Source organism: Jaculus jaculus, chromosome 1 (assembly GCF_020740685.1).
Source record: "Jaculus jaculus isolate mJacJac1 chromosome 1, mJacJac1.mat.Y.cur, whole genome shotgun sequence".
In the NCBI taxonomy this organism is placed as follows: Eukaryota; Metazoa; Chordata; class Mammalia; order Rodentia; family Dipodidae; genus Jaculus; species Jaculus jaculus.
In genome coordinates this window covers 73,412,536-73,439,709 of record NC_059102.1, presented here as the reverse complement: position 1 = coordinate 73,439,709, position 27,174 = coordinate 73,412,536, and the positions used below count along the sequence as shown (strand labels likewise).

General features: G+C 39.4%; 1 pseudogene; it reads left to right on the top strand.

Moving 5' to 3' along the window:
- LOC101603858 overlaps window positions 1-26,353 on the top strand; it is a 34,608-nt pseudogene extending 8,255 nt beyond the window's left edge.
- The last annotated feature ends 821 nt before the right edge of the window (window positions 26,354-27,174 follow it).

Sequence of the window (27,174 nt, the reverse complement as noted above, 5' to 3'; positions counted from 1 at the left end):
TCCTACATATTTTTTATCATTGTACATATTTTTCAAAGTTTGATTTTTATAAAGTGTTAACTTTTAAAAAATATTTATTTATTTAAGAGAGAGAGATGGAGAGTGAGAGAGAGAGAGAGAGAGAGAGAGAGAGAGAGAGAGAGAATGGGAACCTCTAGCCACCATAAACAAACTCCAGGTGCATGTGCCACCCTGTGCATCTGGCTTACATGGGTACTGTGGAATCAAACCTGGGTCCTTAGGCTTTGCAGGCAACTGCCTTAATTGCTAAGCCATCTCTCCAGCCCCAAATTTTATTGTATACATTAGTAAGATTCTTATTTTTACTCAGATGATTTAGTTTTTGTATACTAAAACATATGTGTTAATGGAATTTTTTGGTAATGTTTTTATGTTATTACTCAAGCATTAAAAATTTACATTCTTAAAACATTAGATCACTTTGGTTCCTGATAGCTCTGTTGTCTTACTATTTTGTAACATTACCAACTAATATCCAGTACTTATTTTACTGTACTGAAGAATGCTAAAATACAATTTTTCACCCAAAAGCTATTCATTTTATCTCCATAAATCATTGGAAAAGATAAAATAAGTAAACATTTAGATACTATTTAGCCTGAAAAAAGTAGTCATTAACTGGAAGAAAATGCCAGACTTGAATAAAAGATGATATAGAAAAAGGTATATCAATACTGTTTCTAAGAATATGGGCATATTTTTGCATTGCAATAGAGACTCTATTAGTACACAATGCTTATCATCAGATATGTGTGATTATGAGTACAGAAATAGTTGATTAGGAAATAGAAAATATATACATATAATGTTAGGGGGATTGATCTAATACAGGGTATGTTTTGTAAGGAATATGAATTATTTTAGAAGTACAAAGAAGTGATCAACCACAGGCAGAAGAATTCAGATTTAAGTGAGTCACATACAGGTTTATGTTTTGAAAAGCATTATTCTAAATGAAGCACAAATTTCCAGTTTCATTAAAAATATGAAATCATCAGAATGGATTGGCCTTGTGAATGTGACTCTGAGGAGTTGAAAAGATACAGAAAATAAATTAATAGAATGCCTCAGGCAAGTATAATTAAGGACAAAACAGAGTGCATACAGACTTCATTGAAGATGGGACCAAGGGATTATTAAAATTATAAAGTCACTTTCTGCTTGTGGGCTTGGCTGCTAGTGGCTGAGGCAGGTCTTCTTGAAGAGAGGAGAGATAACATACATCTCTCAAACACCAAGACTGATGAGGACAGCAGGGTCAGAAGTGAACACAGATAATTAGAAATTAAACCATTATTTCATGCTCATATTTCATTTGTTCTCTTATCTATTTCTTTGACCATTCTGCCTATGTCTGCCTTGTTTCTTTCTGTGATTTTATAATATAATACATAAAATATGTGAAACGTGCTCTTGACTCATTTTATCAATTAATTTCTCATTGTTGGGACAAAATACCTGACCAGAAACAGCTTATGGAAGGAAAGGGCATATTTCAGCTTATACTTTTGAGGGAGAATTTCATCATGGTGGGAAATGCATGGTAAGAAATGATAGCTGGGGTAATATTTATGTGCCAACATGGAGAAGAGAAAAAGAGACAGCTTTTTAGCACTGGCAAATGGCGCTAGGTTACTAAGTCCCAAGGCCTACTGTGCTGTGACACACCACTTCCAGCATGGCTCCACCTCAGAAAGGAATTAAGTATAAGTCTTTGTCAAAAGCATACAAGGTTATGAGGGACATTTTATATTTAAACTGTATTCTGCACCACCCTACATAGACTCATTACTATCTCGTGATGCAAAATATATTTAATCTAGTTTTTTAAATCCCCACAGTTAATGAATTCCAACTCTGTGAGCCCTGTAAAATTAAATTATAAGTTACATTCTTCCATACCATAATGGTGCAGAATAAACACTCCCATTCTACAAGCAGAGATTGGAGCATAGTGAGGAAAGATTGGATCAATGCAAGATAGAAAAGCAGCAGGACAAAAAAAAAAAAAATCATATACTACAGAACCACATCCAGGCCATGGGACTCATGATGGATTCCTCTAGACTCCAAAATCTTAAACAACTGAGCCCCTCTAGATGTGCTGCTTCTATCTGAGAAGAATTCATCCCAAGCCAGCAGCCTTTTTTTTTCTTCCATATTTTAAAAGAGTTTATTTCTAATAATTGCTAATGGTCACCTGAGCCCTCAGGGATCTATGATATTTTTTGCTTGTTGGGGAGGGAATCTTGCCTGGATATTAATAGCTGCAAACTGATCAGGTGGTTGCTGACAAGGGTTTGAAGCAATTTCTGAAAATATGCTGTCAATGAAGTTTGACCTTTTCTTTTGCAAAGTATTTCTTGGTGGCATGGGATGTTATGTTTGACCGCTTCATTTGCCCATTTTTTTGAGACAAGATATGATGTGGAGTGGTCTCACACTCACTATATAACTGAGGATGATCTTGAACTTCTAATCATTTTGCTGCCACCTCCCACATGATTCGGTTGCAGGTTTGAGCCATTATACCCAGGCTTTGGTAGTGTTTTCACCACACAGAACTTTCAAAATTAATCTGCTTTGTAAAACCCTGCCACTGCTTTATCAGCTGGGCTGATGTGACATTCAGATCATATATATAACTGACAACTTCTATATTTACAGACAAGAAACCATGGTAATTCCCTCCCCTCTCCCACTTTCCCCTTCATACCTCTGCTCTCCATCATATCCCCTCCCTCTCTCCATTAGTCTCTCTTTTATTTATTTATTTATTTATTTTTTAAAAAGGCCGGGAAGCAATCTATTATTTCATTATTGCTTTTTTTTTTAAAATTTTTTATTTATTTATTTGAGAGCGACAGACACAGAGAGAAAGACAGATAGAGGAAGAGAGAGAGAATGTGCGCGCCAGGGCTTCCAGCCTCTGCAAACGAACTCCAGACGCGTGCGCCCCCTTGTGCATCTGGCTAACGTGGGACCTGGGGAACCGAGCCTCGAACCGGGGTCCTTAGGCTTCATAGGCAAGCGCTTAACCGCTAAGCCATCTCTCCAGCCCTAGTCTCTCTTTTAATTTGATGTCATTATCTTTTTCTCCTATTATGAGGTCCTTGTGTAGGGATTGCTAGTCACTGTGCAGACAGTTGTATGTAAGGAGTGGTTCCCTTCCTTTGGTTCTTACATTCTTTCTGCCACCTCTTCTGCAGTGGACCCTGAGCCTAGGGGGGTGTGATAAAAGATTTGTCAGTGCTAGACACTCCTCTGACCCTTCTTCTCAGTGCTATGTTGCCTTTTGGGTCATCCCAGTGGTCATCTTCTCTAACCAGAAGTGAGATTAGCATTAATATACAAATATGAACATTAAATATAGTGCTTTCAGGGCAATTTGGTGAGAGTAATATATGCATTTATAAAGAAAAGAGAAGGCTTTATACTCCTAAGGCTCATGACCTCCCCAGCCATAGGCTTTTGATTAGGTTTTCAGTACCAGAGATATCTTCCCTCCCATAGAGCAGGCCTTCAGTCCAATTAGAGAGCAGTTAGTTTCCCCCAGAGCAGACATGCCACTATTGCAGTCATTTGGCCTGTCTGGCCAAACTTGAGGCTTCAAGTGTCTACTGTTTTCACTGCTGATGATTTCTGTCTCCCATAAGGCTGCATACACTGCAGCTTTTTCCAGCTTTCAGTTGCCTGGGCTACAGGGAGAAGGTTTTCTGCTCAGCACCAGCTTGATTTCTCAGTGACTTTGTTTCTTAGGTATGTGAAGTTTTCAGCAATAGGGTCTTACCATCTCTTTCTCATGGGAAGCCAAGGGCTTTGGCAATAGCCTGTTTTGGAGGCAACTGGAACCACCCTGGCCAACAACTCACTGGAAGGTATCCCATCCCTGGCACTGAAAATTTTCTAGTAAAAATCTATGGCTTCTAGGTGTGCCATTATTCAATAAAGTAGATTTTCATATATCTTATTCAGAATATCTTGAACTTTGATTGACCCTCCCCCCCACCCTTCTTTTATAGAATCTGACCTCACCAAGCCAGTAGCTTTCTTTGGCAGCTGGTGACCAAGTATCCAAGACATATGAGCCTATGGGTTACAATTCATTTAAACCATGGTAATCTATGAGTTTCATTTTCCATACACTTCTTTCAGGTCTCTTATGGGAAATATTCCATTTTTGTGGGGAAAAGGGGTTTATTTGGCTTACAGACTTGAAGGGAAGATCCATGATAGCAGAGGGAAATGATGACATGAGGGGAGGGTGGAAATCACCTCCTGGCCAACATCAGATGGACAACAAAAACAGGAGAGTGTGCCCCCTTGTGGGAGATGCTCTGCAATGAAGGAATCAGGGTAGTACTTTGCACAGCGAGGAGAGGAAAATTAAACTTCAGGGTAAATACTTTAAATTACATGTTGATTTTCCTCCAGCAATAAGTGTCTAGGCAGATATTGGGTTAGGAGGTCATTAAAGCATAGACCTAAATTTCTATCTCCCTGTAAATATTAGAAATACAATTGTATTTTCATAGAATTTAAAATACCATATGTAGGATAGCAAGATGAAAGTGTTAGGATTTTTCTTGAGTTTCATCTGTGTCCCTGGGTGAAGAAATGACATTCTTAGCAACCCAAAACATAAGGTGGTTCACTCATTCAAGAGTTAATCCAGGGCTGGAGAGATGGCTTAGCGGTTAAGCGCTTGCCTGTGAAGCCTAAGGACCCCGGTTCAAGGCTCGGTTCCCCAGGTCCCATGTTAGCCAGATGCACAAGGGGGCGCACACGTCTGGAGTTTGTTTGCAGAGGCTGGAAGCCCTGGCGCGCCCATTCTCTCTCTCTCTCTCTCTCTCTTCCTCTATCTGTCTTTCTGTCTCTGTCGCTCTCAAATAAATAAATAATTTAAAAAAAAGAGTTAATCCAAAGAGTTTGTGAGTCACCTGGCCATGAGACCACCCGTCACCTACATACATGCTAATGAGATAGGAAGAATAGTTGTTCTCTTAACGAGACAATGTTCTTAAACCTTCACTTTTAACTATTCACAGACTCTCACTGCTAAGCCTACCTGCCTGGTTCTCTGAGTTATAACTCCAGAAATATTATTTTCCATTTCTTCTTTTCCTTACTCTTCTTTGGATGCTAACTGAAATGCCGCATGTATTTAAGTCTTGACACTTTGAGACTCTTCTACTTATTTTTTTCTTTTTCACTGTAGGGTCTCACTTTAGCTCAGGCTGATCTGGAATTCACAGTCTCAGCTGGCCTTGAACTCATGGTGATCCTCCTATCTCTGCTTCCTGAGTGTTGGGATTAAAGATGTGCACTATTATGCCCAACTCCTCTCCTACCTTTATAAAAAAATGAATATCTTTTGCCTTGTTCAGCCTTGTCATCTGTTTGTCTAATTTATCATCATCACATGACAAAGAACAGTGGGAAGATCAGCAACACCAGCACATTAGATTTTATAAGTTGATTTTTCTAAGCTTTACTTATATGCTATTGCATAGCTTCCCATTGCAATTCTCTTTTGCTTCTATGAAATTTTAATCAATAAGGTAGCAACTCAATGTTGATGTTATTAGATTTGTTGAATGATACACTATGTGTATGTGTGTGTGTATGTATAACTGTTTTCCAAAAGCTTTAATATGTTCAGTTACTAATATATTCAGTTAACTGGAAATTAGCAATATATTTACCTATTATCAGAATAAAGGTTCCTTACAGTCATCCCATATATTTTAGCTGATTGAGCAATAGCTAATGCTAAACATGGAACATTAATGAAAAGTAAATTTTTACAGGTACATTGACAATTATTTTGTGGATCATTCATTTATGTCCATAATGTTAAGTAATCATACAGAATTTCCTCAGATGTCTCATCATTTTTAGAGGCTGACACCAATATCAGTTGTTTGTCTTTATGCCCACATGATGTGATCAACACCTGAAGTAGCTTTAGATTTACCCTTCTGGATTTAACTTCTATTATGTTTTTAGAGAAAGAAAGTGATGTGGGTATCTCTGAGATCAATAGGATTTTTCTTGGCTTTTGGTTGGGCTTTCAACTCAGGGGCCACAGTGCTGGATTGTGCAACCTCCCTTACCAGGTGTTTTGAAGCCTCTTTTCCTTTTCAGTTTGGTTATAAACATTTTCTCTCCTGACATTAAATATCTTGGGCCTAAGAAGCAGTTCACCTGTCAGTTCCCTATTTTTGAATCCAAAGTGACATTATATGGAGGAAGAAGCAATGGCATACCAGGTACTTTGCCATCTGTCTCTCCCCATGCCCATTTGTACCTCTGCAGTCCTTCATGTCAATCGTTTCTGCTACATTAAAATAACTTGAGGAATTCAGTGAGCAGTGGTACACATGTTCCTATGGAATGAACATTAATCCATCTTCAAAAAAACCCCTCATTGTCAATATGTATTCACATTTCATGGATCCCAAAGCTTAGAATACAACTACACATTGTACTTGTTTAACTCTAAATTTCACACTTTCAGGTACAAGTAGCTCAAGGAGCTGATATAGAGAAACTAAAATAAATATATATCAGATATATTAGTCTCAGTCTAGTTATTAGCACAAGGACCAAAAGTTTTTCTCTGAGAACTTGCAGGGCTTTAGTTCTCTCTGACAATAAAGAATATATTCATCATGCCATCATCCATATACTATAATGAGCTCCCATTTTCAGCCCTTTGTCTGCATACTCCCACCTCTGATGACTTATGAGTTCTAACCATACAGATAATCTACAAATCACTGTTAACATTTAGCAAAACCATACTGTATGTTTATTTTGCCTGAAACCTTGCCCCTATTTGTGTTGGTTAGAATCTTAGCTGTTAGAGTTACATGATGGATCCCATTGCCATTGATTCCTGTTCTGATTTCATATTGTCCATCCCTAGAGTGTGGTCTCTAGCCAGAATGCCAGGGGCATAGGATCTTTCATTCCTTAACACTAACCAGACACATATCATATTCATAAAAGCTCCCTTTGTTATTTCTGTGAGGTACCTTGGCTTCTCCCATGAGTTTGCATTTGCAATGTGTGATGTGGCTCTGTAGCTATTAACACCCCATCTAAGAGTTTGCAGGTTTTATTATCACAGAAATGGTATAGACCTAGCTTACTCAGTTAGGATCTTATTTGTGTAAATCCTGCTTTTGACATTTCTATAATGTGGCTGAAAGTAAAGGTCAAGAAGGATCACCAATGAAACTGTTAAGGTGAGAAGTCAGTCTATTACCAAACAGGAAGAAGAGACAGGATAGAACAAAGACTCTAATGAGCTTAGGACTCCATACTTTAAAAAAGAATTACCTGCGCTATTTCTCTTCTGTCTCTTTTTGACTTTCTTTTCAATCGAGAAATCATGACAATGAGACTAAACCTAAACTCAAATTTCTCCTGTTTCTCTTTCTTCTCTGGATTTTGCTTTGTTTAGTTCCTATTTGTGACACTACTAAACTTGCTCCATAACTTTGGTCAGAATATTCCCTTTTACTGTATATTGTCATGTCTTGTGGTTAATTTCCCTAAAATTGCTTTTTGTGTCTTGAAATGTGTTTGTAAGTGAGTGGGTAAGGTAAAGGAAGGTAAGTTATAACAAACTTGAAGTTATATGGTCCTCATTGTACCTTGATATCTTTATTCTCCTTTAACTCAACACATTTTTAATATTTTTTTTTTACAATTTATGTATTATTATTATTATTATTATTATTATTATTATTATTTGGTTTTTCAAGGTAGGGTCTCACTCTAGTCCAGGCTGACCTGGAATTCACTATGTAGTCTCAGGGTGGCCTTGAACTCATGGTGATCCTCCTACCTCTGCCTCCCGAGTGCTGGGATTAAATGCGTGTGCCACCACGCCCGGCTTCAATTTATGTATTATTTTATTTAAGAGAGATAGGGGACAGATAGAGAGAGAAGGCTCATTATAGGACATCTAGCCATGACAAAATACTCCAGACACATGCACCACCTTGTGTATCTGGTTTTACATGGGTACTGGGTAATAAAAACTGGATCTTTTGGCTTTGTTGGCAAGTGCTTTAACCACTAAGCCCAATACATTCTTTTTGTTTTTGTTGTTTGTTTTGCTTTTTATTTATTTATTTGAAAACAACAGACAGAGAGAGAAAGAGGCAGAGAGAGAGAGAATGGGTGCGCCAGGGCCTCCAGATCCTCCAGCCACTGCAAACGAACTCCAGACGCATGTGCCCCCTTGTGCATCTGGCTCACGTGGGTCCTGGGGAATCAAGCCTCGAACTGGGGTCCTTAGGCTTCATGGGCAAGCATTTAACCACTAAGCCATCTCTCCAGCCTGTAATACATTCTTTGTAAAAAGTAGAATTCAGATATTTTGGCAAATTCTGAACTTTAGAGTTCCATGTTTATAGAAAAAGCAATTTATTATCAGTAAAAGTTAACAAAAAAAAAATCTTTATGTACTTATAGAACCTGAGGCTTGGGAGAGTAGAAAGAGTTATTCACTATAGCCTGTGTGCTAAGTTTTACTACTGAAAGTGTGCCCCCCAAAGTTTCATGAGCTAGAAGGGTCTGCAGAGTGTGCTAATATGGTGCTGGCACTTTTAAGAAGTGGAGCCTCATGACAGGTAATTAGGTCATTGGGGATTCTGTCTTCACCAACTGGTTTTTGCTGCCTTTACTGAATAAATGAGGCCCCTAGGAGTGAGTTAGCCCCTATGAAAATGTGACATCAAAACAGCAAGGCTGCCCTTTCCAGTATTTTGCTTAGTGTTTTATTGTGTAATTTCCCCTATGCACCTAATGTGATGTCATCAGAAAGCCTTCAGTAGAGCTGAGCAGAAGCTGATGTCATGACTTGAACCTCCAAAGCTGTGAGCGACATGAATCTTCTTTCTTCATATAGAACCCAGCGTCAGCTTTGTTGTTAAGGTATCAGAAAATGACCTAAGATGCTGGGGTTGATTTTCCAAGTAACTGAACACATTCCCAGTATACATAGATGTTTCCATATTTACCATAATGATAGCTCTAACTGTATGTTAGACTATGGCTATTTTTCCCTCTCATTCCTTTCTCTTTGAATCCTGGCTTTCAGGTGTAAGGAAAGTATTTGGCTAGTCTGGCCTGTTTGGGCAGTTAATTTGGACATTCAACAGTATTTACATTAGTGCTTTTTCACACTTCCCCTTTATTTTACTGCCCATGTGTTCAATAATTTCACTACAAGATTTTCTACTTCCCATTTGAGTTTCCCAAGGCCGTTATTTCATTATCATATTTTTCCTTTCTTTTGTTCTTGAATTGTTGTATTTCTTTTCACCTCTTCTCATTGTTGTTTTCATTATGTACCCTTCTTTGGTTATATATACAGGATTACCAGGATCATTATCTCTAGACCATTTCTTACATTTATTAATGAATTTATTAATCTATAAACTCTTATATACAAGATGAAAATTAGTTATTAATTATAATTGCTATCATTATCAAAATTATGATGTTTGATTTTGATATTTAAAGTGCTAAAGCAGATTTAAGACTCAGCCAAGTTCTTCAATCAATAGGCAATAGAGAAAATATATTGCCTATCGATGATAGGCTGAGGTTTTGAAGAAAATGTGTTGTTTTGCCAGGCATGGTGGCACATGCCTTTAATCCCAGTACTCAGTAGGCTGAGGTAGGAGGATTTCCATGAATTAGAGGCAACCCTGAGACTACACAGTGAATTCCAGGTCAGCCTGGGCTAGAGTGAGACTTTGCTGCATTGTTTACTTCCTACTTGTGAACTACTAACCTTATTCCATCACTTTGGTCAGAATATTCCCTTTTACTGTATATTGTCATGTCTGGACCTAAGTGATCTTTTAAGCATTTTAGTATTTGTGTTATGAAGTTTGGAATCCTAATATTTGTGCATAAATGTTTACTCTTCTTATGCCTTCTTTTTTATTAATTAGCTTTGTACTCAGCAAATACAGTCAATTTGATACCATTATTAGGCTCATCCATTACCTACCCCTCCAGTTGATCCCTCTTTGTTGAGCTATATGGGTGATGTATTCTAGAGTTAGCCCACAGTTATGGGTAGGATAAATGTCTCTGCATATCATGACCCAACATGTGGCTCTGACAGTCTTTCCGCCACCACTTCTGGAAAATTTTCCTGAGCTTTGTTGGGTTCATTTTTGGTCTGCCTCAGTGATGAGGTGTTGGGGGCCTCTGGAGCTCTGGATCTCTGATTTGGAAGGGGTTGATTTTTCTCTGTGTTGATCTCCTTCACCCTTGTGTTGGTACCTGGTTCACCAAGAAAACAGCAACCTTGCTTGTTTTGCCAATTGTACTTAGTTTCAGTCAGGGCCCTTTTGAGGTATGATGGGGTGGCGCTCTCCTTAGGATCTACATCTGCCTGAAAAAGAGAAGCAGATTCTCCCATGTAGACTAAGTTAGCATGAGGCAAATGAGATAGCCCTTACTTTTTATATAGAGAATTTAATAGGTGTAGGCCCTCTTGTAGCCCACAATTGGTGGTAGCTTGATAGTGGAGACTGGGCTTATGTTTGGACATGGTTCTGACTTGTTTTCCAGCTCCAGCTATGAGTCACGTACCACTGAGGGGATCAGTTAGCTGAATCAAGAGCAGTTGGTTCCCCACCATGGCTGTGTGCCACAATTGCACTTGTGTGGGCATCACAACAGGTTATTTGCTGATATGTAGATGAGACCATGAGTTGCTTGGACAGATATTGGTCATTTTCCCCCAGTTGCCATATAGAACCTTCTGGCACTAGACATGCTGACTATCTGGGGACTGACTCTCTTCCAGCTTCCAGCCATGCCATTCCATTTTATGTGTCATCCGCATAAAGTGTCTTCAGCAGTATGGTATTACCACTAACCTTTGGTGGGTCATCAAGTACTCTGACAGAAATCTATCTTTCTTTTAGGAAACCTTGTAGGTCTCTCTGATCAAAAGCTCATTGTGGATGATAGCCCCATGCTGGTACTGGGAGTTACAGGTCAGTGCACACTAAGAAAAGGAGGAAAAAGATAACTGATATAAAAGAGATAGAGAGGGCTGGAGAGATGGCTTAGCAGTTAAGCACTTGCCTGTGAAGCCTAAGGACCCCAGTTCGAGGATCGATTCCCCAGGAACCACATTAGCCAGATGCATAAGGGGGCGCACATGTCTGGAGTTCATTTGCAGTGGCTAGAAGCCCTGGCGTGCCCACTCTCCTCTCTCTCTGCCCCTTTCTCTCTGTCTGTCGCTCTAAAATAAACAAAAATTAATAAAAGAGATAGAGAGAAGAGAGAGAGATAGACAGAGAGATAGAGAGAGAGAGGCTGTAGAAGATTAAGTTCAGTTTTCATCAAACCCTCTCCAGTGTCTTGTGGCCCAGGTGTTCCCTCTAAGGGTCTGGTGAAGGTTCAGATATTTGGTCTGCCTTTTAGGATTTAGAATTTTATGGTACCATTGATGTTTGGGACTAGGTTTGTGTTTCCCACCCCCAATCCTTTCCCCTCACTACCCACCCATCCTATTGTCTAGTCCATGAGAACCTTTCTGGGTATGTAGGCATCTTGGGTGGATTCAGGTAAGGTGTTATAGATGAGTGAGACTATGTGGCAATTTTTTTTTTTTCTTTCTGTGATTGGGTAATTTCACTGAGAATGATCTGTTCCAGGTTCAACCGTTTTTCCTCAAATTTTATTGTGTCATTTTTTCTTACTGCTGTATAGAAATCCATTGTGTAGATATACCACATCTTAGTTATCCATTCTTGTAGTGATGGACATCTGGGTTGATTCCAGCTCTTAACTATTATGAATTGAGCTGCTACAAACATGGTTGAGCAAATCTCTCTGGCCTGTGGTTTGAAGGTATTAGGATAGATGCCCAGTAAGGGAATAACTGGGTTTGTTGGTATCTCTATACTCAGCTTTATCAGGAGTCTCCATATTGCTTTCCAAAGTGGTTGTACCATCTTACATTCCCACCAACTGTGGATGAGTGTTCCTACTTCTCCACATCCTCACCAGCATTTATTTTCATTTGATTTTTTGATGTTTGCTATCCTTACAGGGGTAAGGTGGAATCTCATAGTTGTTTTAATTTGCATTTCTCTGATGATTAGGGGTGGTGAACATTTTCAAGTGTGTGTTTGCCATTTGTATTTCTTCCTCTGTGAACTGCCTCTTGAGCTCTTTGTCCCATTTTGTGAGTGGGGTGTTTGGCTTTTTACTGTTTAGATTTTTGAGTTCTTTGTACATTCTAGAGATTAGGTCTCTGTCAGTTGGATAAGCAGCAAATTTTTTCTCCCATTCTGTGGGTAATTTATTGGCTTTGCTTATTGTATGCTAGTCTGTGAAGAAACTTTTCAGCTTCATGTGATCTCATTGGTTGAATGACTGTTTAAGATTGTGAGCTACTGGGGTTTTGTCCAGGAAGTCTTTTTCCATTTCTATATCATGAAAGTACTTCCTAAATTTTCCTCCTGTAGTAGTTGAGTTTGTGGTCTTTGATCCATTTGGACTTGAGTGTAGTTCATGGCAAAATGTGTGGATTAGGTTTTAGTTTCCTGCATATGGTTATCCAGTTTGTCCAGCACCATTTGTTGAAGAATCTGACTTTTTTCCAGCCTATATTGTTCACACCTTTGTTGAATATCAAGTAGCTATAGTTGCTTGACCCAAAGTCCAGGTCCTCAAGTCTATTCCATTGGTCTATACTCCTGTTTTTATGCCAGTACCATGCTGTTTTTATTACTATGGCTTTGTAATATAGATTAAGATCAGGTATGGTGATGCCTCCAGAAGTATTTCTTTTGCTGAGGATATGTTTGGATATATGAGGCCTTCTGCCTTTCCATATGAAATTTGAGATCATTTTTTTTTCTATCTCTGTGAAGAACACTGTATGGATTTTAATTGGAATTTCATTAAATCTTTATATTGCCTTTGGTAGGAGTGCCATCTTCACAATGTTAATTATGCCTATCCAGGAGAATGGGAGGTCTTTCCATTTTCTCAAGTCCTCCTCAATTTCTTTTTTGTGTGTTTTTATGTTTTCATTGTATAGATATTTCACTTCCTTGGTTAATGTTATTCCAAGATATTTTATCTTTTTTGTTGCTATTGAAAAGGGGACCATGTACCATCTTTTTTTCCTTTGTATCTTTGTCATTTGCATGTAGAAAGGCTACTGATTTTTGTGCATTGATTTTGTATCCTGCTACTTTGCTATAGGAGTTAATCACCTTCAGGAGTTTTGGGATGGAGTCCCTCAGGTCTCTTACATATACAATCATGTCATCAGCAAATAGAGCTAACTTAACTTCTTCCTTTCCAAATTGTATCCCTTTTATTTCCTTCTCCTCTCTTATTGCTTGAACTAGGACTTCTAGTTCTATATTTAAAATCACAGGTGAGAGTGGACAACCTTGTGTTGTTCCTTATCTTAATGGGAATTCTTCCAGTCTCTCTCCATTAAGTATTATTTGGGCCTTAGGAGCTTTGCATATTGCCTTTATTATGTTAAAATATGAAACAGCCATGCCAATTCTCTCCAATGTTTTGATCATGAAGTGATGTTTTATCTTGTCAAAGGCCTTTTCTGCATCTATCAAAATGATCATTGGTTTTTGTGTTTAACCTTGTATATGTGATGTATTCCATTGACAGATTTCTGTATGTTGAACCACCCCTGTGTTCCTGGCATGAATCCCACTTGGTAGAGATGGATAATGCTACTGATGTGTTGTTAGATTCAGTTTGTGAGGATTTTGTTCAAGATCTTTGCATCTAAGTTCATCAGGGAAACAGGCCGGTAGTTTTCTTTTCTTGTGGTATCTCTACCTGGTTTTGGAAATTGGGTGATGCTAGCTTCGTATAAGAAGTTGGGTAGCTTTCCCTGTTCTCCAATTGTGTAGAATCGTTTGAGGAATATTGGTTTGAGTTCTTCCATGAAGGTTTGATAGAATTCAGCTGAGAAGCCATGTGGTCCTTGACTCTTCTTTTGGGGGAGGTTTTTATTACGTTTTCAATCTCCATGAGTGTGATGGGTTCATTGAGGAGATTAATCTGCTCTGAATTTAGCTTTAATAGATAGTATGCATCCAGGAATTTATCCATCTCCTCCACATTATCCAGTTTTGTGGAGTAGAGGTTTTTGAAATAAGTCCTGATGATTTTCCCAATTTAACTTATGTCTGTTGTGATCTCTCCTTTTTCATTTTGAATTTTGTTAATTTGAAGTATCGCTTTTTTTTGTTTGTTTGTTTGCTTCATCAAATTGGCCAGGGGTTTGTCAATCTTGTTTACTTTTTCAAAGAACCAGCTGTTCATCTGTCAATAGCCTTAGTTGTTTTCTTAGCTTCCAATTCATTAATTTCTGATCTGATTTTAATTATTTCTTTCCTTCTGGACCTCTTTGGCTTGGATTTTTCTTGCTCTTCCAGTGCCTTTATGTGGATGGTTAGATTATTGATTTGGGATCTCTTTGTCTTTTTTTTTTTTTAATTTTATTTATTTATTTATTTGAGAGTGACAGACACAGAGAGAAGGACAGATAGAGGGAGAGAGAGAGAATGGGAGTGCCAGGGCCTCCAGCCTCTGCAAATGAACTCCAGACGCCTGCGCCCCCTTGTGCATCTGGCTAACGTGGGACCTGGGGAACTGAGCCTTGAACCGGGGTCCTTAGGCTTCACAGGCAAGCATTTAACCACTAAGCCATCTCTCCAGCCCCTCTCTGTCTTTTATTTATTTATTTTTGTTCATTTATTTATTTATTTATTTGAGAGTGACAGACACAGAGAGAAAGACAGAGGGAGAGAGAGAGAATGGGCGCGCCAGGGCTTCCAGCCACTGCAAACGAACTCCAGACGCGTGCGCCCCCTTGTGCATCTGGCTAACGTGGGACCTGGGGAACCGAGCCTCGAACCGGGGTCCTTAGGCTTCACAGGCAAGCGCTTAACTGCTAAGCCATCTCTCCAGCCCAAAATAATTTTATTATTTATTTGAGAGAGAGAGAGAGAGAGAGAGAGAGAGAGAGAAATAGGCAGGGGGAAAGAAAGAGAATGGGCGCACCAGGGCCTCAAGCCACTGTAAATGGAACCCAGATGCCTATGTTCCCTTGTGCATCTGGCTTACATGGGTCCTGGGGAATTGAACCTGGGTCCTTTGGCTTTGCAGTTAAGTGCCTTACCATTAAGCCATTTCTCTCTCTCTGTCTTTTTTATGAAGGCTTTGAGTGCTATGAATTTTCCACTGAGGACTGCCTTCATTTTGTCCCATAAGTTTTGGTACGATGTGTTCTCATTGTCATTCAATTCTATAAATTTTGCAATTTCATTTTTTATTTCATCCACTATCCATTTATTGTCTAAAAGTGTGCTGTTCAGTTTCCAGGTGCCATTGGGATTCTTGGTGGGTCTTTTGTTGTCAATTTCTACCAACATAGCATTGTGATCTGATATCATTCAAGGAATTATATGTCAATCTTCCTAAATATGTGGAGGCAGTCTTTGTGACCTAGTATATGGTCTATTTTTGAGAATGTTCCATGGGATTCTGAGAAGAATGTGTAGTCTGTGGATTTGGGTTGGAAAGTTCTGTAGATGTCCATTAGTTCTAAGTAATCTATGGTTTTGTTGAGCTCTCTTACCTCCCTGTTGAGTTTGTGTTTGGATGATCTGTCTATTATTGATAATGGTGTATTGAAGTCCCCAGCTATGATGGTGTTTGTGCTTATTTCTGTTTTATCAGTTTTGGTTTATGAACTGTGGTGCTCCTGTGTTTGGTGCATACAGATTTATGATTGTAATATCCTCTTGATGGATCATTTCCTTGATAAGAAGGACATGACCTTCCTTATCTTTTTTGATTATTTTTGGTTTGAAGTCTATTTTATCCAACAATAATATAGCTACACCTGCTTGTTTCTTATTCCCGTATGCTTGGAATATTGTTTTCCACCCTTTTACCCTGAGGAGGTATCTGCCTTTAGTGGTGAGTTGGGTTTCTTGAAGACAACAGACTGAGGGGTCTAATTTTTTTGATCCATCCTGTTACCTTGTTTCTCTTGATGGGTGAATTAAGGCCATTGATATTTAGGGTAATGATTGTGAGACTTGATTTGATCCCTTCCATATTGTGATGGTATACGTGGTTTGGTGGTTTCATGGACTGTGAAGTTTTTTGTACCTACTTTGAGTTTGGTTATTGTGATATGCTTCTTGCAGGCATTTGAGTTTGATTATTCATTTTTTTCTATGTTGAAGATGTCCTGAAATACTCTCTGCAGGATTGGTTTTGTGTTCATGTAATTGTAAAGCTGCATTTTGTCATGGAAAGTTTTTCTTTCACCATCTATTATGAGGGATACTTTTGCTGGGTCGAGTAGTTTGGGTTGGAAGCCATAGGTTCTTAGACTTTGCATTGTTTCATTCCAGGTCCTTCTGGCTTTTAGGGTTTCCATTGAGAAGTCTGGAGTAATTCTGATGGGGTTACCTTTAAAAGTGGTGTGCTGTTTTTCCCTAGGTGCTTTTAGGATTTTCTCTTTGGTGTCAGTGTTTAGAGTCTTAATGACAATATGTCTTGGAGAGTTTCTCCTTTGGTCCAGTATCTTTGGAGTTCTGTTATCTTCTTCTATCTTGATGTGCCTCTCTTTTGAGAGTGTGGGAAGTTTTCTTCAATTATGTTGTTAAATAAGTTCTCCGTGCATTTGGTCTGAATTTCTTCTCCTTCTGGTATTCCGGTGATCCTGATATTAGGATGTTTAAGGGTATCTCATGTTCTGCTCACAGGAACTTTTGACCTTACTGAAGTTTTTGAACTCTCAAACTGTTTCTTCTGTCTTGTCTTCCAGATCAGAGTTTCTATCCTTCACAGGGCTGACTCTATTCTTGAGAGCTTCTAGAGCATTTTGGAATTGTTCAATTAGGTTTGCATTTCCTACTACTTTTCTATGTATGATTTCCATCCCTCTGTCAAGCTCCCTTTTCATATCATTTTTCTGATTTTCTTGATGCTTCTTGGAATTCATCCTTGCATTTTTTATGTCTTCATTTACTATCGCCAGCTGATTTTTGAGGTCTTTTTTTCCATGCTCCCTCATATCTCTTAACTGTCTTTGAACTCCTTCCATTTTCTTATCTATTAGGTCTAGTCTAGTGATGGCAGCATCCGCGTGATTTTCGGTCCTTTGTTGCTTTTCTGCAAGTTCTACTAGTAGCTTGGTCAGGGTTGCATTGCTCATAGCTTCCTTTTGGTGTTCTGATCCTAGTGACTCTTCTATGTTTTGATTAGAGATATTCATTATAGGACTGGGTGATCTAACTGGATTTTCTTACATTTGATTTCTCATGTAATTTCTTTTTCACTGTGGTCTGCCCATTGCAGTGTATAGGCACATAGGTGGGTGGATAAGCCTGGGCTCAAGCACAATGGGAATCTGAAGCAGCCTGAGGCTGTTGCCAAGCAGCCTGAGCTTTGGCTCTTGCTTGCCAAAGCCGCCTGAGTTCCTGCCTGGCCGGGATGCCAAAGTTGCCTGAGCTCTTACATGTAGTGTGCCAACACTGTCTGTGCTCGTGCTAGGAGGGACACAGAGGCAGTAAACACTGAAGCAGCCCAAACTCTGTTGTGGAGGAACCCTGTGACCTGGAAACAGTCTGCGCTCCTCTGCAAAAGTGCAAAGGTGGTTGATGGTGTGGGAGACAGGGAAGGGATGCACCTGAGCTAGAGTAATTGACAGACACAGTCTGAGCTCAGCTGTCGAGTTGGATATTGTCCTGGGCTTGCAGTCATGAATGTGTGGTGGCTGGACCAGTAAGTGGGAAAGTGGGCAGAGCAGGCTAAACTTCCACAAGCAGGATCAGAGTGGCAGCAGGTGCTATTTAAATTGATCAAGGGAGCCTAAGCTCCAATGGGCCAGCAGGCGTATCCTGGCCAAGGTCACTCATGGGCAGGGGTAGCAGGACGATCACCCCTGTGCAGTGAGGCAAGTGGAAATATGTTGGCATGGGACAGTTTTCCTCCAATACCTGCGGAAGTTTTCTGAAGCTGGGAGTGGGAACAGCGGCTGCTTGGGGGGAGGGTTGGGCTACCCACATGCATGCCCAAGAGGGAATCAATGATTCCCTGTTTTATCCCCTCCGTGCTGGCCCACTGGCAATCTATTGGAGATTACTCTCCCCCAAAAGACCCAGTGAACCCTTAGTTTCTTGCCTTTCCTGGGGATGTGCTGTGCAGTTAGGCAGTTGCCATTTTGGCCTGAAGTCCTTATTATGCCTTCTTAATGAATTCTTCCCTTTATTAATATGCAATGTTCATCTTTGTTTCTCTTGATTATCTTTGGTTTGAATGCTAATTTATCACACCTAGTATATGCTTACTTGTTTAGTGTTTCCACTTTCTGGATAGATTGATTTCTATATTTTGACACCTAGCTTGCAGATCTCTTTACTAGCTATATGTTTTTTTCTTGAAGACAGCAGACAGTTGGCTCTTTTTTATTTTTTCTGTATGTGTAGTATGGGTGGTGGTGGTGGTGGTGGTGGTGGTGGTGGTGGTGGTGTGTGTGTGTGTGTGTGTTGTATGTACATGTATATGATGATGAGCTTGATGTTACACACAGATCAGAGGAGAATATTGGTTGTTGTCTTTCCTCTATCACTCATTGGCATATTTATTTGAGGCTAAGTCTCTCTTTCTGATGTGACACTACACATTTCATGAGTCCTAGTGATTCTGAAGTCTCTGTTCTCTGAGTAACTTGGGTTACAGACATACTAAAGTGTTTAGTTGGGTCCCTTGTAATTGAACTCAAGCAGCTTCAGGGTGTTTCAGGCCCTCATGCTTGTGGAATGTATTCTTAGCTGCTGAGCTATTTTCCCAGACCTACATCTTGTTTTTTAATCCATCCAGTTTTCTACAGCTTTACATTGGTGAGCTGAGGAATTTTACATTTGAAGTTATTTATTTTATTTATTTATTTAATATTTTTATTGACAACTTCTATACTTACAGACAACAAACCATGATATTTCCCTCCCCCATTTTCCCCTTCATAACTTTGCTCTCCATCATATCCCCTCCTTCTCTCCATTAGTCGCTTTTTAATTTGATGTCATTATCTTGAAGTTAATTTTAATAGTTTTTCCTATAATTTTTCTGGGTTTGGTTGACTGGCTTGTTGGTATTTCTTTGATCCTCCCCTATTAGTCTTGGTGGTTTCTTGGATTTCTTTGTTAAACTGGGTTGATTCTTTTCCAGGTCTTTGTTCCCCTGTTCCTGTCTTGGTGCTCTTCTTCTGTGTATTCTCATGGGTGAGGCTGTTTTTTCCTCCTACTCTATATAGTATCCCTTTAAGAATTTTCGGTAGTGCTGATTTGGTTTTCACAAATTGCCTTAATTTGTGTTTGTTTTGGAATATCTTTATTTACCTATCAATTTAAAAGATTTTTTTTTCTGAAAAGCAGGGCGTGGTGGCGCACATCTTTAATCCCAGCACTCGGGAGGCAGAGGTAGGACGATTGCTGTGACTTTGAGATTACCCTGAGACTCCATAGTGAATTCCAGGTCAGCCTGGGCTAGAGTGTGACCTTACCTTGAACACCCCCCCCCCATAAAAAGGATAATATTTCTGAGTATAACACCTTTAATTGGAAGTTGTTCACTTTCAGAGCCTGTAATAGGTCATTTTATGTTTTTAGGGTTGCTGAAAAAAATCTGAAGTGATTCTGATAGTTTTGCTTTTCTATGTGATGACTTTCTTTTTATTTACTTTGTGCTTTGGCATCTTGACAATTATCTTTTCTGGTCATGTGTAATTGGGGTTTTAAATACTTTGTGTTTTCATGTGGATTTCTCTCAGTTTTGGAAGTTTCTATTGTGATATCATTGCCTAGACCTTCAGTGTTACCTCAGCTCCTTCTTCTACCCTATAGTTACTAAGGTTTGATTTCTTGAATATCCCAGACTTCTTGGAAATAATCATGTTCCTTGATTTGATTTTATTTACACATGTCTGCATGAATTATTGTCTTGACTTTGTCTCCCATATCTGAATCTTGTTCTTCTGCATAGTTTTGTTTATTAGTGATACTGTATATTGCCATTTTTATTTGAGAGTTTCTTTTTTCTTTTCCAGAAGTTTTGTTTGGTTCTTTTTCAGTATTTTTGATTTTTTTGTTGAAGTTTTATTTCATGTTTTATACTTTCTCTTCAAATTCCATCACAGTTTTATTTACTTTGGAAACTGTCTTGACAAAACTTTGACTTAATTTCCTTAGTTAAATCTTCTGCTTGTTTGAGCTTCTATATGGTCACAGACCCTTTAAAATATCTATTTATCTATCCATCCATCGATCTATCTGTCTGTGTATCTATCTATCTATCCATCCATCCATCCATCCATCCATCTACCTATCATCTATCTATACGTGTATATATGCGTGCACACACATGCGTGTACCAGGGTTTCTTGTAGCTTCAAACAAATACAGAGACTCATGGTACCTCTTGCATCTGGATTTAAATACATTCAGGAGAAACAAAGTCAGACCAGGAGGTTTTAAAGAAACTGTCTTCAACCACTCGGCCATATGCCCAGCCTGGCCGTTGATTTTTTTTTTTTTTTTTTTTTTTTTTTTAGAATTCTTTCTCTGACATCTCCCCTAAGTAAGTGGTTTTAGCTACTGTTATGGAGGGTTTGGGAGGCTGGAAATAGGTCATGGTAGGCTATTTATAATTTTTTGTGTGTGTTCTTTGTTTTGTTTTGCATGTCTCATCCAGATTTAACATCATCTCTTTCCACTTTAACTAGGTGTTTTGTCTTCTGATAGACCTCCTAGAGGACATTTTGCTAGTAGTGTTCCTTACAGCTATATAAGCTGAGTTGTAGGGATGTTCACATCGTATTTATAGTCAATGTAGTTATATCTAGGTGTAGATGAGCTTTACATATTATACTTATAATCCTGGGTATAGCATATCAGTAAACAACTAATGGTGTCTTACATTTAGCACTGGTCCCTTCCTTCTACAGGTTGTGCTGGATGGAGTTCTCCCATATAGGTCAAGAGGGTTATCTAGAAGCCAAGTTGTAGGTTAACTTTTTTAAACACAAAATAAAACATAATTCCAAAGTGCCAATTTATAAATGAGACATTACACCTATCTTGGAAGAAGGAGATGTTCCACTGGTGCTGATTGAATAGTTTATTCCTTTAAAAGCAATAATTGAGGTTTGGACAGAACAAAACAATTCTTCAATTCTTCTATTACAAACGTAAATGAATGCATACAATAGTGGTTATTTATGTAGCATCAAAACTATATACTACCCAGCACTTTATAACACAGAATATAAATTCATGAATCAAGCACATAAATTTTTCCATTTAGCTGTGGGTTACCAGTACTCAGTAAAGAATAGTGTCCCCAAAGAAATGCAAACATAAAGGTTGATTCAAATCCTAACAAGTAGGAGTCTATGAACACTGAATACTGTGTTCATCAATAAATGCATTTATCCCCAAAGAGCACTAAAAAGATGCTGGTTTTTGCAAACTGGCCATAAAATCAAAGGAGAACAAAATTAAGTATAAAAAAATTGTTGCATTTCCCTTTTCACCTAAGAAGGAAGCCATAGAACAACATCCTAAACTTGCCTTTTGATATACAAAATAGTAGACTATGGAAGAAATATATAATCTATAGTGGTTAGGATAAAATCATTAAAAATTGTTGAATTTTAATATTGTAAAATATAGAGATCATTTGTTTCTCAAGTTCTCCAGTCATCCTAAAGGCAGTTGCATTGCATCTTTATTGTCACTAGCTTGTTAACAGACCAATTTCATTTTCTCATTTCTCTTTACAAGTATTCAGAGAAGCCAGCCCAGAAGTGGGGCATCTGCTTTGTGTTTTGAGGCCTACAGATGATGTGTGGGTTACCACTTCACACATCATGACTAACAGCCCCAGCTGACGACCCGAAACTCCCTTGTGTCTCTACTGAAGCAACCACCCATTGATTTCCTAATTTTTCATCACCAGAAGGCATGGATTTCCGTTTTTACTAATTATATACTTAATTTGAAATCAGAAAAGGGCATTGAGTAATGCATATTGTGTGTAGGTTAACCTTTTTCAGTTAACCTTCTCAAGTTCCTTTTCATGTTGAACTTGAGGATAGGAAATAAGAGACTACAACAAGTGAGTCAATTTATATCTCCCAGGTAAATGAAGAACAGCCTCTAACAAACTTCCAAAAGGAGCACAGAGGTCCTCTTTTCTTTCTCTTTTTGAGATTTGGCACTGATCAAAAGCAAGGTTCTAGAGCTTTGCTCTAATCTGCCAGCATGAATGTAATTTTTCTTGTATGGAGTCTCAATATAGCAGCATGAAGTGTACTTCCTATTGCTGGGACTAAATACCAGCAGCATGTGGAAGGAAGTCTGTCTAATTTAGTTTACAGTTTTGAGGGGAAGTCCATCATGGTAGGGAAAGCATAATAGGAGGAGGAAGCAGGTGTTGTTGTCACATGAGCAGGGGAGGAAATAGAGTGCAATGAAGGTGCTGCTAGAGTTTTCCTTTTCATAAAGAACATCATCACAGCCCATGGAATGACATGAACCATAGTAATGGTGGGTTTTCTCACCTCAACTAAGCTAAAATAGAAAATCCCTCAAAGACACAAGCCGAAATTTGTTATCATGGTTCTAACTTCTGTCAAGTTCACAGCCAGAGTAATCACAAAGAGTAAATTTGACTCCATATGTATGTATGTATGTATGTATATATATATGAATTAACTTTATGGTGAATATTATGTGTTGGACCAGCAGAACACTTTCATAATATGTAGAGGAAGATTTTCACTTGAAGAACATACATGCAGTAAGAATAACTATGCTATTATGCAGAATCATTTATTAGTTTTGAGATAAAAATGTCAGGCAATAAAATCCAGGAGAATCACCATGTATGTACTCTTACAATCTTTTTTTTAATTTTATTTATTTATTTACTCATTTGAAGGGGGGTGGGGTAAAGAAAGAGAGAAAGAATAAGCATACCAGAACCTCCAGCCACTGCAAACTAACTCCAGATGCATGTACCACCTTGTGCATCTGGCTTTATGTGGCTACTGGGGAATCAAACTTGGGTCCTTAGGCTTTGCAGAGAAGCATCTTAACTTCTAAGCCATCTCTTCAGTCCCCTTTTGCAAGAGTGACTGAAAGGAATTCTAGGCTGTTGGGTACCTTCAATATTCTTTATTTTAATATAAAGGAGCCAGTACAGAATTTACTTTTTAAACATTAGGATTTCATAAAATAGTGTAAATATACTAAGAACTGTGAAAGCAGAGTAAATGGCTGTAACTATGTTCTTTTATTATATTTTAAGCCTCATTTTGTACTCAAGTCACTACTTCTACATATTATAAATGTTTTAGTATGCTTATATCAACAACTTGTCCCTCCAATTTTCCTTTGATTTCATTTTTATAGTTGTGAATAAGGAGGTGGTACCTACTGCTTAAAAGTCACATCAGGTATTTGAGCTTTGAAATTTTGAGCAAAGTCAGAGAATATAGCCAAATCATATATCATAATATGTCAGTTTTACAACTTTTCAGATATTCCCTTTTTTTAGGCAAGTGCGCTACCACTGAGCCATCATCAACCCTTACCCATTTATTCTTAACACCTTATTAACCTGGCCACCTGTCAGCATTTGTTTCATCTGGGAACAGACTAACCATGACCTCTCCTCTTTACTGGGTCTGATGTCTTGGGACATAGATGGGACATTTGAGACCATATCATCAGTGTGGGGTCTGTGCCAATATTCAGACTTATTCTGCTATTGAAGAGATATGATGCTGCTCAATAACTTTTTCATGTTGCCTAAAGCCTGTCATTTCTTTTAGCACTTATACAACTCCCAGTTCCCTTTCTACCTATTCAGAGATTAGGGCCTCCCTGTGTATTAATTTTCTATGGCTACTATAAAACATCACACCAAGCTTAGTAGCTTAGGCTACACAAATTTATTTTCTTAGATTTTTACAGGTCAAATATTTAATACAGGTTTCCTTAGGGCCCATTATGTTGGCTCTGGGTACTACTGTTTCCTTGTTTCTTCCAGCTTCTGTACTCTGCCATACTTCTGGACTTGCATCCTTTCCTCTACTTTCAGAAACAGCAATTTATAGTGCAGTCATCACATCAGGGCACATCCTACAAAATTATTTCTGCCATGTTCTCTTGTAAGTATCTTATGATTACCTAGGCCACATGAATTATCCAGGATTAGTGTTGTACTTTGCAATTGATAAACTCATTAATCACCCTGATCCTGTCACTTTAATTTCCCATTTGCCGTATATGGTAAAACACAGATTCTTTAGATTAGGATGGGAACACCACATCCATTTAGATTCTTTACAGACAAAATATATTATTTTAAAAATATATCCTGTATGGGCTGGAGAGATGGCTTAGCAGTTAAGTGCTTGCCTGTGAAGCCTAAGGACCCTGGTTCTAAGCTCGATTTCTCAGGACCCATGTTAGCCAGATGCACAAGGGGGCGCATGCGTCTGGAGTTTGTTTGCAGTGCCTGGAGGCCCTGGCACACCCATTCTCTCTCTCTCTCTCTCTCTCTCTCTCTCTCTCTCTCTCTCTGCCTCTTTCTCTGTCACTCTCAAATAGATAAATAAAAATAAACAAAAAAATTTAAATATATACCCTGTAAGGTGCAAAGCTTTTATGTACACAGATGGATTAATTCCTACAACATAAGCATATGGCTTTTAAATATTGACTTAGAACTAGAGCATCATGTCTCAGAGAAGCCTCACTGTCACAGAGCTCAGCTCACTGTACCAAAGCCCTTTCCACAGAGGGAATGCTGTATTGATTTTCAATATTATGGGTTAGTTTCCATTTTACTTCTCTGAAATATAATTTATACATCATATAGTGCATCAATTTAGAGAATATGTCTCAATAGCATATTCAAAGCAAGAATGCAACAAATTTTAGAATATTTTTTGAGAGTTGATTATCAATACACTAGGGAGATGATTCAGCACTTAAGGCACTTGCTAACAAAACCTGATGGCCTGGGCTTCAACTCCCCAGTACTTATGTAAAGCCAGATGCGCAAAGTGGTGCTTGTGTCTGGAGTAGTTTGCTATTGCTCATTCTCTCTCTCTCTCTCTCTCTCTCTGTCTCTCTCTCTCTGTCTCTCTTCATCCATCTATCTATCTATCTATTTATCTATCTATCTATCTATCTATCTATCTATCTAACCACCTATCTATTATCTATCTACCTACCTACCTACCTACATATCTGCTTTCAAATAAATAAATAAAAGTACTTTTTTAAAGTTTATTTTTAGTCTCCGCCTTGTGCACGGCAGCTCCAGGGGCTTCCGCCCGTGCACGGTCCGCTAGCTGACCGAGCGAGCGAGCTAGCGGGCCGAGGAGCGCGGGGGTTGTCAGGGGCAGGTGGGCGGCCGTGTGCAGCCGGGCACCGACGGGCGAGGATGCGTACATTGGGGACTGGTTCAGGAGCATCTCGCCCATCACGCGCTGCTGGTTCGCCACCACTGTCGCGGTCCCTCTGGTCCGCAAGCTCAGTCTCATCACCCAGCCTACTTCTTCCTCCGGCCCGAAGCCTTCCTCTATTGTTTGCAGACGTGGAGACCATTCACTGGCACCTTTTATTTCCCTGTGGGTCCGGGAACTGGATTTCTGTATTTGGTCAATTTATACTTCTTATATCGGTATTCTACACGACTTGAAACAGGAGCTTTTGATGGGAGGCTAGCCGACTATTTATTCATGCTTCTTTTTAACTGGATTTTCATCATCATCACTGGCTTAGCAATGGATATGCAGTTACTGATGATCCCTCTGGTTATGTCAGTGCTTCATGTCTGGGCGCAGCTCAACAGAGACATGATCATATTGTTCTGGTTTGGAACGTGATTTAAGGCCTGCTATTTACTCTGGGTTATCCTTGGATTCAGCGATATCATCGGAGGCTCGGTGATCAATGAGCTAATTGGAAACCTTGTTGGACGTCTTTATTTCTTCCTAATGTTCAGATACCCCGTTGAATTGGGAGGAAGGAATTTTCTGTCCATGCCTCAGTTTTTGTACCGCTGGCTGCCCAGCAGAAGAGGAGGGGTGTCGGGGTTCGGTGCGCCCCCTGCTAGCATGAGGCGAGCTGCTGATCAGAATGGTGGAGGTGGGAGACGCAACTGGGGCCAGGGCTTCCTACTCGGAGACCAGTGAGGAGCGGCCTCTGGCCTGCCCACCAGCTGCTCTGCGCAGTCCGTTCCTCCCAGTGCTGGGTGTACTTAATGACTGAGGTCTTGCTGCTGCTTTTGGACCTGTCCCACACTGAAGGTAGTCTTTCCGAACAAGACAACATTTTTTAAATGTTGAGGGAAATACAAGTGTTCCTCAAGTTTCATGATTCTCATTGAGTCCTTACCGCTGTGGAGAACAAGTATCGTAACACTGACTCTTGGTCTGGTGTCTTCTTTTTCTCCCTTTTCGTCCGAATGATGAGCTGAGCAACTGAGGTAGGGGTACCATACCCTGTCAAAAGGAATCTTGCCTCTTTCTTGCACACATGCCTCCCTCCAACTTTTCCCAGCCCCAAAGGTGTAACTAGAGTAACTCCCCACAAAATAGTTCTGCCTTTGACAAACTTATTTATTGACTGTTGCCAAAGCTGGGTCACAAAGAACTTGTTCACTCAGTCGTTTCCTCCTTTCTCGGCAGAACTGTAACAGTAGGGAGAAGAACTGAGCAGTGGATGAAGAGCTTTCTTGGCCTCTGGGACTGTGTCAGCCTGGCAGCACTTGCAAGCACTAGCTTCCTCTTCAGATGCTGTCATGAGAAAACACCACTGAGTCAGTGAGGACCTGACCTGGTGGTGGTGAGGCTCAAGGGTTGTTGCTAGGCAGCTACCCCACCCCCCAAAGCTAAGTGATCAAAATCACAGTGGAGTTGCTTCCTGGAGGTGACATTTAAATGTTGTCCTTTGATTTCCTCTGTAGGTGTACTGGCTTTACACACCCAGGGCCCTTGTGGGGTGGTGTGATAGA